At 47.4% G+C, this 16,710-nt stretch overlaps 8 non-coding genes across 8 annotated transcripts; all 8 read right to left on the bottom strand.

Annotated features, from left to right (window-relative positions):
- Positions 1-1,227: 1,227 nt before the first annotated feature.
- On the bottom strand, positions 1,228-1,300 carry TRNAN-AUU (transfer RNA asparagine (anticodon AUU)). The gene has a single exon. It is a non-coding gene; the product is annotated as a tRNA-Asn (tRNA).
- A 2,279-nt stretch (positions 1,301-3,579) lies between these two features.
- TRNAK-CUU (transfer RNA lysine (anticodon CUU)) lies at positions 3,580-3,652 on the bottom strand. Its single transcript has one exon. It is a non-coding gene; the product is annotated as a tRNA-Lys (tRNA).
- Positions 3,653-9,896: 6,244 nt separating this feature from the next.
- Positions 9,897-9,969, bottom strand: TRNAK-CUU (transfer RNA lysine (anticodon CUU)). The gene has a single exon. It is a non-coding gene; the product is annotated as a tRNA-Lys (tRNA).
- A 1,835-nt stretch (positions 9,970-11,804) lies between these two features.
- Positions 11,805-11,877, bottom strand: TRNAN-AUU (transfer RNA asparagine (anticodon AUU)). Its single transcript has one exon. It is a non-coding gene; the product is annotated as a tRNA-Asn (tRNA).
- A 1,249-nt stretch (positions 11,878-13,126) lies between these two features.
- On the bottom strand, positions 13,127-13,199 carry TRNAN-AUU (transfer RNA asparagine (anticodon AUU)). Its single transcript has one exon. It is a non-coding gene; the product is annotated as a tRNA-Asn (tRNA).
- Positions 13,200-14,155: 956 nt separating this feature from the next.
- On the bottom strand, positions 14,156-14,228 carry TRNAN-AUU (transfer RNA asparagine (anticodon AUU)). The gene has a single exon. It is a non-coding gene; the product is annotated as a tRNA-Asn (tRNA).
- A 1,395-nt stretch (positions 14,229-15,623) lies between these two features.
- On the bottom strand, positions 15,624-15,696 carry TRNAN-AUU (transfer RNA asparagine (anticodon AUU)). Its single transcript has one exon. It is a non-coding gene; the product is annotated as a tRNA-Asn (tRNA).
- Positions 15,697-16,064: 368 nt separating this feature from the next.
- On the bottom strand, positions 16,065-16,137 carry TRNAK-CUU (transfer RNA lysine (anticodon CUU)). Its single transcript has one exon. It is a non-coding gene; the product is annotated as a tRNA-Lys (tRNA).
- Positions 16,138-16,710: the final 573 nt, after the last annotated feature.

A 16,710-nucleotide genomic window follows, 5' to 3' on the forward strand; every position in this document is an offset into this window, starting at 1 on the left:
GTATTTTGGAACAACTTTGGCTTTTTACGTTACTTTTGAGATCTCACAACACCACTCCGGGTGGGCTCGAACCACCGACCTTTCGGTTAACAGCCGAACGCAATAAGCATTGCGCCATGGAAGCTTAGAATTTAAAATGTTGTCAGGTATTGTGGAAAAACTTTGACTTTTTACGTCACATCTGAGACCTCACAACACCGCTCCCGGGTGGCTTCGAACCACCGACCTTTCGGTTAACAGCCGAACGCACTAAGCATTGCGCCACGGAAGCTTAGAATTTAAAATGTGGTCAGGTATTGTGGAAAAACTTTGGCTTTTTACGTTACTTTTGAGATCTCACAACACCGCTCCCGGGTGGGCTCGAACCACCAACCTTTCGGTTAACAGATAAATGCGATAACCGTTGCGCAACGGAAGCCCAAAAATTATATCGTCGTCAGGTATTGTGGAAAAACTTTGACTTTTTACGTCATATCTGAGACCTCACAACACCGCTCCCGGATGGGCTCGAACCACCAACCTTTCGGTTAACAGCCGAACGCACTAAGCATTGCGCCACGGAAGCTTAGAATTTAAAATGTAGTCAGGTATTGTGGAAAAACTTTGACTTTTCACGTTACATTTGAGATCTCACAACACCGCTCCCGGGTGGGCTCGAACGACCAACCTTTCGGTTAACAGCCGAACGCGCTAACCATTGAGCCACGGAAGCTCAGAAATTAAATGGTTGTCAGGTATTGTGGAAAAACTTTGACTTTTTACGTCACATCTGAGACCTCACAACACCGCTCCCGGATTGGCTCGAACCACCAACCTTTCGGTTAACAGCCGAACGCACTAGGCATTGCGCCACGGAAGCTTAGAATTTAAAATGTTGTCAGGTATTGTGGAAAAACTTTGGCTTTATACGTTACTTTTGAGATCTCACAACACCGCTCCCGGGAGGGCTCGAACCACCAACCTTTCGGTTAACAGATGAACGCGATAACCATTGCGCAACGGAAGCCCAAAAATTATATCGTCGTCAGGTATTGTGGAAAAACTTTGACTTTTTACGTCACATCTGAGATCTCACAACACCGCTCCGGGATGGGCTCGAACCACCAACCTTTCGGTTAACAGCCGAATGCGCTAACCATTGCGCCACGGAAGCCCAAAAATTAAATGGTCGTCAGGTATTGCTGAAAAACTTTGGCTTTTTACGTTACATTTGAGATCTCGCAACACCGCTCCCGGGTGGGCTCGACCCACCAACCTTTCGGTTAATAGCCGAACGCGCTAACCATTGAGCCACGGAAGCTCAGAAATTAAATGGTTGTCAGGTATTGTGGAAAACTTATGACTTTTTACGCTACATCTGAGACCCCACAACATCTCTCCCGGGTGGGCTCGAACCACCAACCTTTCGGTTAACAGCTGAACGCGCTAAACTTTACGCCACGGAAGCCCAAAAATTAGATTTTCGTCAGGCATTGTGGAAAAACACTGACTTTTTACGTTACATCTGAGACCTCACAACACCGCTCCCGGGTGGGCTCGAACCACCAACCTTTCGGTTAACAGCCGAACGCGCTAACCATTGCGCCACGGAAGCTCAGAAATTCAATGGTTGTCCGGTATTGTGGAAAACTTATGACTTTTTACGCTACATCTGAGACCCCACAACACCTCTCCTGGGTGAGCTTGAACCACCAACCTTTCGGTTAACAGATGAACGCGATAACCATTGCGCAACGAAAGCCCAAAAATTATATCGTCGTCAGGTATTGTGGAAAAACTTTGACTTTTTACGTCACATCTGAGGCCTCACAACACCGCTCCCGGATGGGCTCGAACCACCGACCTTTCGGTTAACAGCCGAACGCACTAAGCATTGCGCCATGGAAGCCGAAAAAATAAATGTTCGTCAGGTATTGTGGGAAAACTTTGACTTTTTACGTCACATCTGAGGCCTCACAACACCGCTCCCGGATGGGCTCGAACCACCGACCTGTCGGTTAACAGCCGAACGCACAAAGCATTGCGCCATGGAAGCTTAGAATTTAAAATGTTGTCAGGTATTGTGGAAAAACTTTGGCTTTTTACGTTACTTTTGAGATCTCACAACACCGCTCCCGGGTGGGCTCGAGCCACCAACCTTTCGGTTAACAGATGAACGCGATAACCGTTGCGCAACGGAAGCCCAAAAATTGTAACGTCGTCAGGTATTATGGAAAAACTTTGACTTTTTACGTCACATCTGAGACCTCACAACACCGCTTCCGCATGGGCTCGAACCACCAACCATTCGGTTAACAGCCGAACGCACTAAGCATTGCGCCACGGAAAATTAGAATTTAAAATGTTGTCATGTATTGTGGAAAACTTATGACTTTTTACGGTACATCTGAGACCTCACAACACCTCTCCCGGGTGGGCTGGAACCACCAACCTTTCGATTAACAGCCGAACGCGATAGCCATTGCGCCACGGAAGCCCAAAAATTAATTGGCCGTCAGGTATTGTGGAAAAACTTTGACTTTTTACGTCACATCTGGGACTCCACAACACCGCTCCGGGATGGGCTCGAACCACCAACCTTTCGGTTAACAGCCGAATGCGCTAACCTTTGCGCCACGGAAGCCCAAAAAAAAAATGTTCGTCAGGTATTGTGGGAAAACTTTGACTTTTTACGTCACATCTGAGGCCTTACAACACCGCTCCCGGGTGGGCTCGAACCACCGACCTTTCGGTTAAAAGCCGAACGCACTAAGCATTGCGCCATGGAAGCTTAGAATTTAAAAGGTTGTCAGGTATTGTGGAAAAACTTTGGCTTTTTACGTTACTTTTGAGATCTCACAACACCGCTCCTGGGTGGACTCGAACCACCAACCTTTCGGTTAACAGATGAACGCGATAACCATTGCGCAACGGAAGCCCAAAAATTATATCGTCGTCAGGTATTGTGGAAAAACTTTGACTTTTTACGTCACATCTGAGATCTCATAACACCGCTCCGGGATGGGCTCGAACCACCAACCTTTCGGTTAACAGCCGAATGCGCTAACCATTGCGCCACGGAAGCCGAAAAAATAAATGTTCGTCAGGTATTGTGGGAAAACTTTGACCTTTTACGTCACATCTGAGGCCTCACAACACCGCTCCCGGATGGGCTCGAACCACCGACCTTTCGGTTAACAGCCGAACGAACTAAGCATTGCGCCATGGAAGCTTAGAATTTAAAATGTTGTCAGGTATTGTGGAAAAACTTTGGCTTTTTACGACACATCTGAGACCTCACAACACCGCTCCTGGATGGGCTCGAACTGCCAACCTTTCGGTTAACAGCCGAACGCACTAAGCATTGCGCCACGGAAGCTTAGAATTTAAAATGTTGTCAGGTATTGTGGAAAAACTTTGGCTTTTTATGTTACTTTTGAGATCTCACAACACCGCTCTCGGGAGGGCTCGAATCACCAACCTTTCGGTTAACAGCTGAACGCGCTAAACTTTACGCCACGGAAGCCCAAAAATTAGATTTTCGTCAGGCATTGTGGAAAAACACTGACTTTTTACGTTACATCTGAGACCTCACAACACCGCTCCCAGGTGGGCTCGAACCACCAACCTTTCGGTTAAGAGCCGAACGCGCTAACCATTGCACCACGGAAGCCCAAAAATTAAATGGTCGTCAAGTATTGTTGAAAAACTTTGGCTTTTTACGTTACATTTGAAATCTCACAACACCGCTCCCGGGTGGGCTCGAACCACCAACCTTTCGGTTAACAGCCGAACGCGCTAACCATTGCGAAACGGAAGCTCAGAAATTCAATGGTTGTCCGGTATTGTGGAAAACTTATGACTTTTTACGCTACATCTGAGACCCCACAACACCTCTCCTGGGTGAGCTTGAACCACCAACCTTTCGGTTAACAGATGAACGCGATAACCATTGCGCAACGGAAGCCCAAAAATTATATCGTCGTCACGTATTGTGGAAAAACTTTGGCTTTTTACGTTACTTTTGAGATCTCACAACACCGCTCCTGGGTGGACTCGAACCACCAACCTTTCGGTTAACAGATGAACGCGATAACCATTGCGCAACGGAAGCCCAAAAATTATATCGTCGTCACGTATTGTGGAAAAACTTTGACTTTTTACGTCACATCTGAGATCTCATAACACCGCTCCGGGATGGGCTCGAACCACCAACCTTTCGGTTAACAGCCGAATGCGCTAACCATTGCGCCACGGAAGCCGAAAAAATAAATGTTCGTCAGGTATTGTGGGAAAACTTTGACCTTTTACGTCACATCTGAGGCCTCACAACACCGCTCCCGGATGGGCTCGAACCACCGACCTTTCGGTTAACAGCCGAACGAACTAAGCATTGCGCCATGGAAGCTTAGAATTTAAAATGTTGTCAGGTATTGTGGAAAAACTTTGGCTTTTTACGACACATCTGAGACCTCACAACACCGCTCCTGGATGGGCTCGAACTGCCAACCTTTCGGTTAACAGATGAACGCGATAACCGTTGCGCAACGGAAGCCCAAAAATTGTAACGTCGTCAGGTATTATGGAAAAACTTTGACTTTTTACGTCACATCTGAGACCTCACAACACCGCTCCCACATGGGCTCGAACCACCAACCTTTCAGTTAACAGCCGAACGCGCTAACCATTGAGCCACGGAAGCTCAGAAATTCAATGGTTGTCAGGTATTGTGGAAAAACTTTGACTTTTTACGACACATCTGAGACCTCACAACACCGCTCCTGGATGGGCTCGAACCACCAACCATTCGGTTAACAGCCGAACGAACTAAGCATTGCGCCACGGAAGCTTAGAATTTAAAATGTTGTCAGGTATTGTGGAAAAACTTTGGCTTTTTACGTTACTTTTGAGATCTCACAACACCGCTCTTGGGAGGGCTCGAATCACCAACCTTTCGGTTAACAGATGAACGCGATAACCCTTGTGCAACGGAAGCCCAAAAATTATATCGTCGTCAGGTATTGTGGAAAAACTTTGACTTTTTACGTCACATCTGAGATCTCATAACACCGCTCCGGGATGGGCTCGAACCACCAACCTTTCGGTTAACAGCCGAATGCGCTAACCATTGCGCCACGGAAGCCGAAAAAATAAATGTTCGTCAGGTATTGTGGGAAAACTTTGACTTTTTACGTCACATCTGAGGCCTCACAACACCGCTCCCGGATGGGCTCGAACCACCGACCTGTCGGTTAACAGCCGAACGCACAAAGCATTGCGCCATGGAAGCTTAGAATTTAAAATGTTGTCAGGTATTGTGGAAAAACTTTGGCTTTTTACGTTACTTTTGAGATCTCACAACACCGCTCCCGGGTGGGCTCGAGCCACCAACCTTTCGGTTAACAGATGAACGCGATAACCGTTGCGCAACGGAAGCCCAAAAATTGTAACGTCGTCAGGTATTATGGAAAAACTTTGACTTTTTACGTCACATCTGAGACCTCACAACACCGCTCCCACATGGGCTCGAACCACCAACCTTTCAGTTAACAGCCGAACGCGCTAACCATTGAGCCACGGAAGCTCAGAAATTCAATGGTTGTCAGGTATTGTGGAAAAACTTTGACTTTTTACGACACATCTGAGACCTCACAACACCGCTCCTGGATGGGCTCGAACCACCAACCATTCGGTTAACAGCCGAACGAACTAAGCATTGCGCCACGGAAGCTTAGAATTTAAAATGTTGTCAGGTATTGTGGAAAAACTTTGACTTTTCACGTTACATTTGAGATATCACAACACCGCTCCCGGGTGGGCTCGAACGACCTACCTTTCGGTTAACAGCCGAACGCGCTAACCATTGAGCCACGGAAGCTCAGAAATTAAATGGTTGTCAGGTATTGTGGAAAAACTTTGACTTTTTACGTCACATCTGAGACCTCACAACACCGCTTCCGCATGGGCTCGAACCACCAACCATTCGGTTAACAGCCGAACGCACTAAGCATTGCGCCACGGAAAACTAGAATTTAAAATGTTGTCATGTATTGTGGAAAACTTATGACTTTTTACGCTACATCTGAGACCTCACAACACCTCTCCCGGGTGGGCTGGAACCACCAACCTTTCGATTAACAGCCGAACGCGATAACCATTGCGCCACGGAAGCCCAAAAATTAATTGGCCGTCAGGTATTGTGGAAAAACTTTGACTTTTTACGTCACATCTGGGACTCCACAACACCGCTCCGGGATGGGCTCGAACCACCAACCTTTCGGTTAACAGCCGAATGCGCTAACCTTTGCGCCACGGAAGCCCAAAAAATAAATGTTCGTCAAGTATTGTGGGAAAACTTTGACCTTTTACGTCACATATTAGGCCTCACAAAACCGCTCCCGGATGGGCTCGAACCACCGACCTTTCGGTTAACAGCCGAACGCACTAAGCATTGCGCCACGGAAGCTTAGAATTTGAAATGTTGTCATGTATTGTGGAAAACTTATGACTTTTTACGCTACCTCTTAGACCCCACAACATCTCTCCCGGGTGGGCTGGAACCACCAACCTTTCGGTTAACAGATGAACGCGATAACCATTGCGCAACGGAAGCCCAAAAATTAAACGTTCGTCAGGTATTGTGGAAAAACTTTGACTTTTTACGTTACATTTGAGATCTCACAACACCGCTCCCGGGTGGGCTCGAACGACCAACCGTTCGGTTAACAGATGAACGCGATAACCATGGCGCATAGGAAGCCCAAAAATTAAATGGTCTTCAGGTATTGTGGAAAAACTTTTATTTTCTGGGTTACAGCTGACACCTCACAACACCGCTCCCGGATGGGCTCGAACCACCACCCTTTTGGTTAACAGCCGAACGCACTAAGCATTGCGCCACGGAAGCTTAAAATTTAAAATGTTGTCAGGTATTGTGGAAAACTTATGACTTTTTACGCTACATCTGAGACCCCACAACACCTCTCCCGGGTGGGCTGGAACCACCAACCTTTCGATTAACAGCCGAACGCGCTAACCATTGCGCCACGGAAGCCCAAAAATTAAATGTCCGTCAGGTATTGTGGAAAAACTTTGACTTTTTACGTCACATCTGAGACTCCACAACACCGCCCCGGGATGGGCTCGAACCACCAACCTTTCGGTTAACAGCCGAATGCGCTAACCATTGCGTCACGGAAGCCGAAAAAATAAATGTTCGTCAGGTATTGTGGGAAAACTTTGACTTTTTACGTCACATCTGAGGCCTCACAACACCGCTCCCGGGTGGGCTCGAACCACCGACATTTCGGTTAACAGCAGAACGCACTAAGAATGCGCCATGGAAGCTTAGAATTTAAAATGTGGTCAGGTATTGTGGAAAAACTTTGGCTTTTTACGTTACTTTTGTGATCTCACAACACCGCTCCCGGGTGGGCTCGAACCACCAACCTTTCGGTTAACAGATGAATGCGATAACCGTTGCGCAACGGAAGCCCAAAAATTATATCGTCGTCAGGTATTGTGGAAAAACTTTGACTTTTTACGTCATATCTGAGACCTCACAACACCGCTCCCGGATGGGCTCGAACCACCAACCTTTCGGTTAACAGCCGAACGCACTAAGCATTGCGCCACGGAAGCTTAGAATTTAAAATGTAGTCAGGTATTGTGGAAAAACTTTGACTTTTCACGTTACATTTGAGATCTCACAACACCGCTCCCGGGTGGGCTCGAACGACCAACCTTTCGGTTAACAGCCGAACGCGCTAACCATTGAGCCACGGAAGTTCAGAAATTAAATGGTTGTCAGGTATTGTGGAAAAATTTGACTTTTTACGTCACATCTGAGACCTCACAACACCGCTCCCGGATTGGCTCGAACCACCAACCTTTCGGTTAACAGCCGAACGCACTAGGCATTGCGCCACGGAAGCTTAGAATTTAAAATGTTGTCAGGTATTGTGGAAAAACTTTGGCTTTATACGTTACTTTTGAGATCTCACAACACCGCTCCCGGGAGGGCTCGAACCACCAACCTTTCGGTTAACAGATGAACGCGATAACCATTGCGCAACGGAAGCCCAAAAATTATATCGTCGTCAGGTATTGTGGAAAAACTTTGACTTTTTACGTCACATCTGAGACCTCACAACACCGCTCCCGGATGGGCTCGAACCACCAACCTTTCGGTTAACAGCCGAACGCGCTAACCATTGCGCCACGGAAGCCCAAAAATTAAATGGTCGTCAGGTATTGCTGAAAAACTTTGGCTTTTACGTTACATCTTAGACCCCACAACACCTCTCCCGGGTGGGCTGGAACCACCAACCTTTCGGTTAACAGATGAACGCGATAGCCATTGCGCAACGGAAGCCCAAAAATTAAACGTTCGTCAGGTATTGTGGAAAAACTTTGACTTTTTACGTTACATTTGAGATCTCACAACACCGCTCCCGGGTGGGCTCGAACGACCAACCGTTCGGTTAACAGATGAACGCGATAACCATGGCGAATAGGAAGCCCAAAAATTAAATGGTCTTCAGGTATTGTGGAAAAACTTTTATTTTCTGGGTTACAGCTGACACCTCACAACACCGCTCCCGGATGGGCTCGAACCACCACCCTTTTGGTTAACAGCCGAACGCACTAAGCATTGCGCCACGGAAGCTTAAAATTTAAAATGTTGTCAGGTATTGTGGAAAACTTATGACTTTTTACGCTACATCTGAGACCCCACAACACCTCTCCCGGGTGGGCTGGAACCACCAACCTTTCGATTAACAGCCGAACGCGCTAACCATTGCGCCACGGAAGCCCAAAAATTAAATGTCCGTCAGGTATTGTGGAAAAACTTTGACTTTTTACGTCACATCTGAGACTCCACAACACCGCCCCGGGATGGGCTCGAACCACCAACCTTTCGGTTAACAGCCGAATGCGCTAACCATTGCGTCACGGAAGCCGAAAAAATAAATGTTCGTCAGGTATTGTGGGAAAACTTTGACTTTTTACGTCACATCTGAGGCCTCACAACACCGCTCCCGGGTGGGCTCGAACCACCGACATTTCGGTTAACAGCAGAACGCACTAAGAATGCGCCATGGAAGCTTAGAATTTAAAATGTGGTCAGGTATTGTGGAAAAACTTTGGCTTTTTACGTTACTTTTGTGATCTCACAACACCGCTCCCGGGTGGGCTCGAACCACCAACCTTTCGGTTAACAGATGAATGCGATAACCGTTGCGCAACGGAAGCCCAAAAATTATATCGTCGTCAGGTATTGTGGAAAAACTTTGACTTTTTACGTCATATCTGAGACCTCACAACACCGCTCCCGGATGGGCTCGAACCACCAACCTTTCGGTTAACAGCCGAACGCACTAAGCATTGCGCCACGGAAGCTTAGAATTTAAAATGTAGTCAGGTATTGTGGAAAAACTTTGACTTTTCACGTTACATTTGAGATCTCACAACACCGCTCCCGGGTGGGCTCGAACGACCAACCTTTCGGTTAACAGCCGAACGCGCTAACCATTGAGCCACGGAAGTTCAGAAATTAAATGGTTGTCAGGTATTGTGGAAAAACTTTGACTTTTTACGTCACATCTGAGACCTCACAACACCGCTCCCGGATTGGCTCGAACCACCAACCTTTCGGTTAACAGCCGAACGCACTAGGCATTGCGCCACGGAAGCTTAGAATTTAAAATGTTGTCAGGTATTGTGGAAAAACTTTGGCTTTATACGTTACTTTTGAGATCTCACAACACCGCTCCCGGGAGGGCTCGAACCACCAACCTTTCGGTTAACAGATGAACGCGATAACCATTGCGCAACGGAAGCCCAAAAATTATATCGTCGTCAGGTATTGTGGAAAAACTTTGACTTTTTACGTCACATCTGAGACCTCACAACACCGCTCCCGGATGGGCTCGAACCACCAACCTTTCGGTTAAGAGCCGAACGCGCTAACCATTGCGCCACGGAAGCCCAAAAATTAAATGGTCGTCAGGTATTGCTGAAAAACTTTGGCTTTTACGTTACATCTTAGACCCCACAACACCTCTCCCGGGTGGGCTGGAACCACCAACCTTTCGGTTAACAGATGAACGCGATAGCCATTGCGCAACGGAAGCCCAAAAATTAAACGTTCGTCAGGTATTGTGGAAAAACTTTGACTTTTTACGTTACATTTGAGATCTCACAACACCGCTCCCGGGTGGGCTCGAACGACCAACCGTTCGGTTAACAGATGAACGCGATAACCATGGCGAATAGGAAGCCCAAAAATTAAATGGTCTTCAGGTATTGTGGAAAAACTTTTATTTTCTGGGTTACAGCTGACACCTCACAACACCGCTCCCGGATGGGCTCGAACCACCACCCTTTTGGTTAACAGCCGAACGCACTAAGCATTGCGCCACGGAAGCTTAAAATTTAAAATGTTGTCAGGTATTGTGGAAAACTTATGACTTTTTACGCTACATCTGAGACCCCACAACACCTCTCCCGGGTGGGCTGGAACCACCAACCTTTCGATTAACAGCCGAACGCGCTAACCATTGCGCCACGGAAGCCCAAAAATTAAATGTCCGTCAGGTATTGTGGAAAAACTTTGACTTTTTACGTCACATCTGAGACTCCACAACACCGCCCCGGGATGGGCTCGAACCACCAACCTTTCGGTTAACAGCCGAATGCGCTAACCATTGCGTCACGGAAGCCGAAAAAATAAATGTTCGTCAGGTATTGTGGGAAAACTTTGACTTTTTACGTCACATCTGAGGCCTCACAACACCGCTCCCGGGTGGGCTCGAACCACCGACATTTCGGTTAACAGCAGAACGCACTAAGAATGCGCCATGGAAGCTTAGAATTTAAAATGTGGTCAGGTATTGTGGAAAAACTTTGGCTTTTTACGTTACTTTTGTGATCTCACAACACCGCTCCCGGGTGGGCTCGAACCACCAACCTTTCGGTTAACAGATGAATGCGATAACCGTTGCGCAACGGAAGCCCAAAAATTATATCGTCGTCAGGTATTGTGGAAAAACTTTGAATTTTTACGTCATATCTGAGACCTCAAAACACCGCTCCCGGATGGGCTCGAACCACCAACCTTTCGGTTAACAGCCGAACGCACTAAGCATTGCGCCACGGAAGCTTAGAATTTAAAATGTAGTCAGGTATTGTGGAAAAACTTTGACTTTTCACGTTACATTTGAGATCTCACAACACCGCTCCCGGGTGGGCTCGAACGACCAACCTTTCGGTTAACAGCCGAACGCGCTAACCATTGAGCCACGGAAGTTCAGAAATTAAATGGTTGTCAGGTATTGTGGAAAAACTTTGACTTTTTACGTCACATCTGAGACCTCACAACACCGCTCCCGGATTGGCTCGAACCACCAACCTTTCGGTTAACAGCCGAACGCACTAGGCATTGCGCCACGGAAGCTTAGAATTTAAAATGTTGTCAGGTATTGTGGAAAAACTTTGGCTTTATACGTTACTTTTGAGATCTCACAACACCGCTCCCGGGAGGGCTCGAACCACCAACCTTTCGGTTAACAGATGAACGCGATAACCATTGCGCAACGGAAGCCCAAAAATTATATCGTCGTCAGGTATTGTGGAAAAACTTTGACTTTTTACGTCACATCTGAGACCTCACAACACCGCTCCCGGATGGGCTCGAACCACCAACCTTTCGGTTAACAGCCGAACGCGCTAACCATTGCGCCACGGAAGCCCAAAAATTAAATGGTCGTCAGGTATTGCTGAAAAACTTTGGCTTTTACGTTACATTTGAGATCTCGCAACACCGCACCCGGGTGGGCTCGACCCACCAACCTTTCGGTTAATAGCCGAACGCGCTAACCATTGAGCCACGGAAGCTCAGAAATTAAATAGTTGTCAGGTATTGTGGAAAACTTATGACTTTTTACGCTACATCTGAGACCCCACAACATCTCTCCCGGGTGGGCTCGAACCACCAACCTTTCGGTTAACAGCTGAACGCGCTAAACTTTACGCCACGGAAGCCCAAAAATTAGATTTTCGTCAGGCATTGTGGAAAAGCTCCGACGTTTTACGTTATATCTGAGACCTCACAACACCGCTCCCGGATGGGCTCGAACCACCAACCTTTCGGTTAACAGCCGAACGCGCTAACCATTGCGCCACGGAAGCCCAAAAATTAAATGTTCGTCTGGTATTGTGCAAAAACACTGACTTTTTACGTTACATTTGAAATCTCACAACACCGCTCCCGGGTGGGCTCGAACCACCAACCTTTCGGTTAACAGCCGAACGCGCTAACCATTGCGCCACGGAAGCTCAGAAATTCAATGGTTGTCCGGTATTGTGGAAAACTTATGACTTTTTACGCTACATCTGAGACCCCACAACACCTCTCCTGGGTGAGCTTGAACCACCAACCTTTCGGTTAACAGATGAACGCGATAACCATTGCGCAACGGAAGCCCAAAAATTATATCGTCGTCAGGTATTGTGGAAAAACTTTGACTTTTTACGTCACATCTGAGATCTCACAACACCGCTCCGGGATGGGCTCGAACCACCAACCTGTCGGTTAACAGCCGAATGCGCTAACCATTGCGCCACGGAAGCCCAAAAAATAAACGTTCTTCAGGTATTGTGGGAAAACTTTGACTTTTTACGTCACATCTGAGGCCTCACAACACCGCTCCCGGATGGGCTCGAACCACCGACCTTTCGGTTAACAGCCGAACGCACTAAGCATTGCGCAATGGAAGCTTAGAATTTAAAATGTTGTCAGGTATTGTGGAAAAAGTTTGGCTTTTTACGTTACTTTTGAGATCTCACAACACCGCTCCCGGGTGGGCTCGAACCACCAACCTTTCGGTTAACAGATGAACGCGATAACCATTGCGCAACGGAAGCCCAAAATTATATCGTCGTCAGTAATTCTGGAAAAACTTTGACTTTTTACGTCACATCTGAGACTTCACAACACCGCTCCCGGATGGGCTCGAACCACCAACCTTTCAGTTAACAGCCGAACGCGCTAACCATTGAGCCATGGAAGCTCAGAAATTCAATGGTTGTCAGGTATTGTGGAAAAACTTTGACTTTTTACGTTACATTTGAGATCTCGCAACACCGCTCCCGGGTGGGCTCGACCCACCAACCTTTCGGTTAATAGCCGAACGCGCTAACCATTGAGCCACGGAAGCTCAGAAATTAAATGGTTGTCAGGTATTGTGGAAAACTTATGACTTTTTACGCTACATCTGAGACCCCACAACATCTCTCCCGGGTGGGCTCGAACCACCAACCTTTCGGTTAACAGCTGAACGCGCTAAACTTTACGCCACGGAAGCCCAAAAATTAGATTTTCGTCAGGCATTGTGGAAAAGCTCCGACGTTTTACGTTACATCTGAGACCTCACAACACCGCTCCCGGATGGGCTCGAACCACCAACCTTTCGGTTAACAGCCGAACGCGCTAACCATTGCGCCACGGAAGCCCAAAAATTAAATGTTCGTCTGGTATTGTGCAAAAACACTGACTTTTTACGTTACATCTGAGACCTCACAACACCGCACCCGGGTGGGCTCGAACCACCAACCTTTCGGTTAACAGCCGAACGCGCTAACCATTGCACCACGGAAGCTCAGAAATTCAATGGTTGTCCGGTATTGTGGAAAACTTATGACTTTTTACGCTACATCTGAGACCCCACAACACCTCTCCTGGGTGAGCTTGAACCACCAACCTTTCGGTTAACAGATGAACGCGATAACCATTGCGCAACGGAAGCCCAAAAATTATATCGTCGTCAGGTATTGTGGAAAAACTTTGACTTTTTACGTCACATCTGAGGCCTCACAACACCGCTCCCGGATGGGCTCGAACCACCAACCTTTCGGTTAACAGCCGAATGCGCTAACCATTGCGCCACGGAAGCCCAAAAAATAAACGTTCGTCAGGTATTGTGGGAAAACTTTGACTTTTTACGTCACATCTGAGGCCTCACAACACCGCTCCCGGATGGGCTCGAACCACCAACCTTTCGGTTAACAGCCGAACGCGCTAACCATTGCGCCACGGAAGCCCAAAAATTAAATGGTCGTCAGGTATTGCTGAAAAACTTTGGCTTTTTACGTTACATTTGAGATCTCGCAACACCGCTCCCGGGTGGGCTCGACCCACCAACCTTTCGGTTAATAGCCGAACGCGCTAACCATTGAGCCACGGAAGCTCAGAAATTAAATGGTTGTCAGGTATTGTGGAAAACTTATGACTTTTTACGCTACATCTGAGACCCCACAACATCTCTCCCGGGTGGGCTCGAACCACCAACCTTTCGGTTAACAGCCGAACGCACTAAGCATTGCGCAATGGAAGCTTAGAATTTAAAATGTTGTCAGGTATTGTGGAAAAAGTTTGGCTTTTTACGTTACTTTTGAGATCTCACAACACCGCTCCCGGGTGGGCTCGAACCACCAACCTTTCGGTTAACAGATGAACGCGATAACCATTGCGCAACGGAAGCCCAAAATTATATCGTCGTCAGTAATTCTGGAAAAACTTTGACTTTTTACGTCACATCTGAGACTTCACAACACCGCTCCCGGATGGGCTCGAACCACCAACCTTTCAGTTAACAGCCGAACGCGCTAACCATTGAGCCATGGAAGCTCAGAAATTCAATGGTTGTCAGGTATTGTGGAAAAACTTTGACTTTTTACGTTACATTTGAGATCTCGCAACACCGCTCCCGGGTGGGCTCGACCCACCAACCTTTCGGTTAACAGATGAACGCGATAACCATTGCGCAACGGAAGCCCAAAATTATATCGTCGTCAGTAATTCTGGAAAAACTTTGACTTTTTACGTCACATCTGAGACTTCACAACACCGCTCCCGGATGGGCTCGAACCACCAACCTTTCAGTTAACAGCCGAACGCGCTAACCATTGAGCCACGGAAGCTCAGAATTTCAATGGTTGTCCGGTATTGTGGAAAACTTATGACTTTTTACGCTACATCTGAGACCCCACAACACCTCTCCTGGGTGAGCTTGAACCACCAACCTTTCGGTTAACAGATAAACGCGATAACCATTGCGCAACGGAAGCCCAAAAATTATATCGTCGTCAGGTATTGTGGAAAAACTTTGACTTTTTACGTCACATCTGAGATCTCACAACACCGCTCCGGGATGGGCTCGAACCACCAACCTGTCGGTTAACAGCCGAATGCGCTAACCATTGCGCCACGGAAGCCCAAAAAATAAACGTTCGTCAGGTATTGTGGGAAAACGTTGACTTTTTACGTCACATCTGAGGCCTCACAACACCGCTCCCGGATGGGCTCGAACCACCGACCTTTCGGTTAACAGCCGAACGCACTAAGCATTGCGCAATGGAAGCTTAGAATTTAAAATGTTGTCAGGTATTGTGGAAAAAGTTTGGCTTTTTACGTTACTTTTGAGACTTCACAACACCGCTCCCGGATGGGCTCGAACCACCAACCTTTCAGTTAACAGCCGAACGCGCTAACCATTGAGCCACGGAAGCTCAGAAATTCAATGGTTGTCAGGTATTGTGGAAAAACTTTGACTTTTTACGTTACATTTGAGATCTCGCAACACCGCTCCCGGGTGGGCTCGACCCACCAACCTTTCGGTTAATAGCCGAACGCGCTAACCATTGAGCCACGGAAGCTCAGAAATTAAATGGTTGTCAGGTATTGTGGAAAACTTATGACTTTTTACGCTACATCTGAGACCCCACAACATCTCTCCCGGGTGGGCTCGAACCACCAACCTTTCGGTTAACAGCTGAACGCGCTAAACTTTACGCCACGGAAGCCCAAAAATTAGATTTTCGTCAGGCATTGTGGAAAAGCTCCGACGTTTTACGTTACATCTGACACCTCACAACACCGCTCCCGGATGGGCTCGAACCACCAACCTTTCGGTTAACAGCCGAACGCGCTAACCATTGCGCCACGGAATCCCAAAAATTAAATGTTCGTCTGGTATTGTGCAAAAACACTGACTTTTTACGTTACATCTGAGACCTCACAACACCGCTCCCGGGTGGGCTCGAACCACCAACCTTTCGGTTAAGAGCCGAACGCGCTAACCATTGCACCACGGAAGCCCAAAAATTAAATGGTCGTCAAGTATTGTTGAAAAACTTTGGCTTTTTACGTTACATTTGATATCTCACAACACCGCTCCCGGGTGGGCTCGAACCACCTACCTTTCGGTTAACAGCCGAACGCGCTAACCATTGCGCCACGGAAGCTCAGAATTTCAATGGTTGTCCGGTATTGTGGAAAACTTATGACTTTTTACGCTACATCTGAGACCCCACAACACCTCTCCTGGGTGAGCTTGAACCACCAACCTTTCGGTTAACAGATAAACGCGATAACCATTGCGCAACGGAAGCCCAAAAATTATATCGTCGTCAGGTATTGTGGAAAAACTTTGACTTTTTACGTCACATCTGAGATCTCACAACACCGCTCCGGGATGGGCTCGAACCACCAACCTGTCGGTTAACAGCCGAATGCGCTAACCATTGCGCCACGGAAGCCCAAAAAATAAACGTTCGTCAGGTATTGTGGGAAAACGTTGACTTTTTACGTCACATCTGAGGCCTCACAACACCGCTCCCGGATGGGCTCGAACCACCGACCTTTCGGTTAACAGCCGAACGCACTAAGCA

The sequence above is a fragment of the Phalangium opilio genome, unplaced genomic scaffold (genome assembly GCF_054372755.1).
Source record: "Phalangium opilio isolate 3A_F unplaced genomic scaffold, DU_Popi_V2 ptg001170l_1, whole genome shotgun sequence".
NCBI classification, from domain to species: Eukaryota; Metazoa; Arthropoda; class Arachnida; order Opiliones; family Phalangiidae; genus Phalangium; species Phalangium opilio.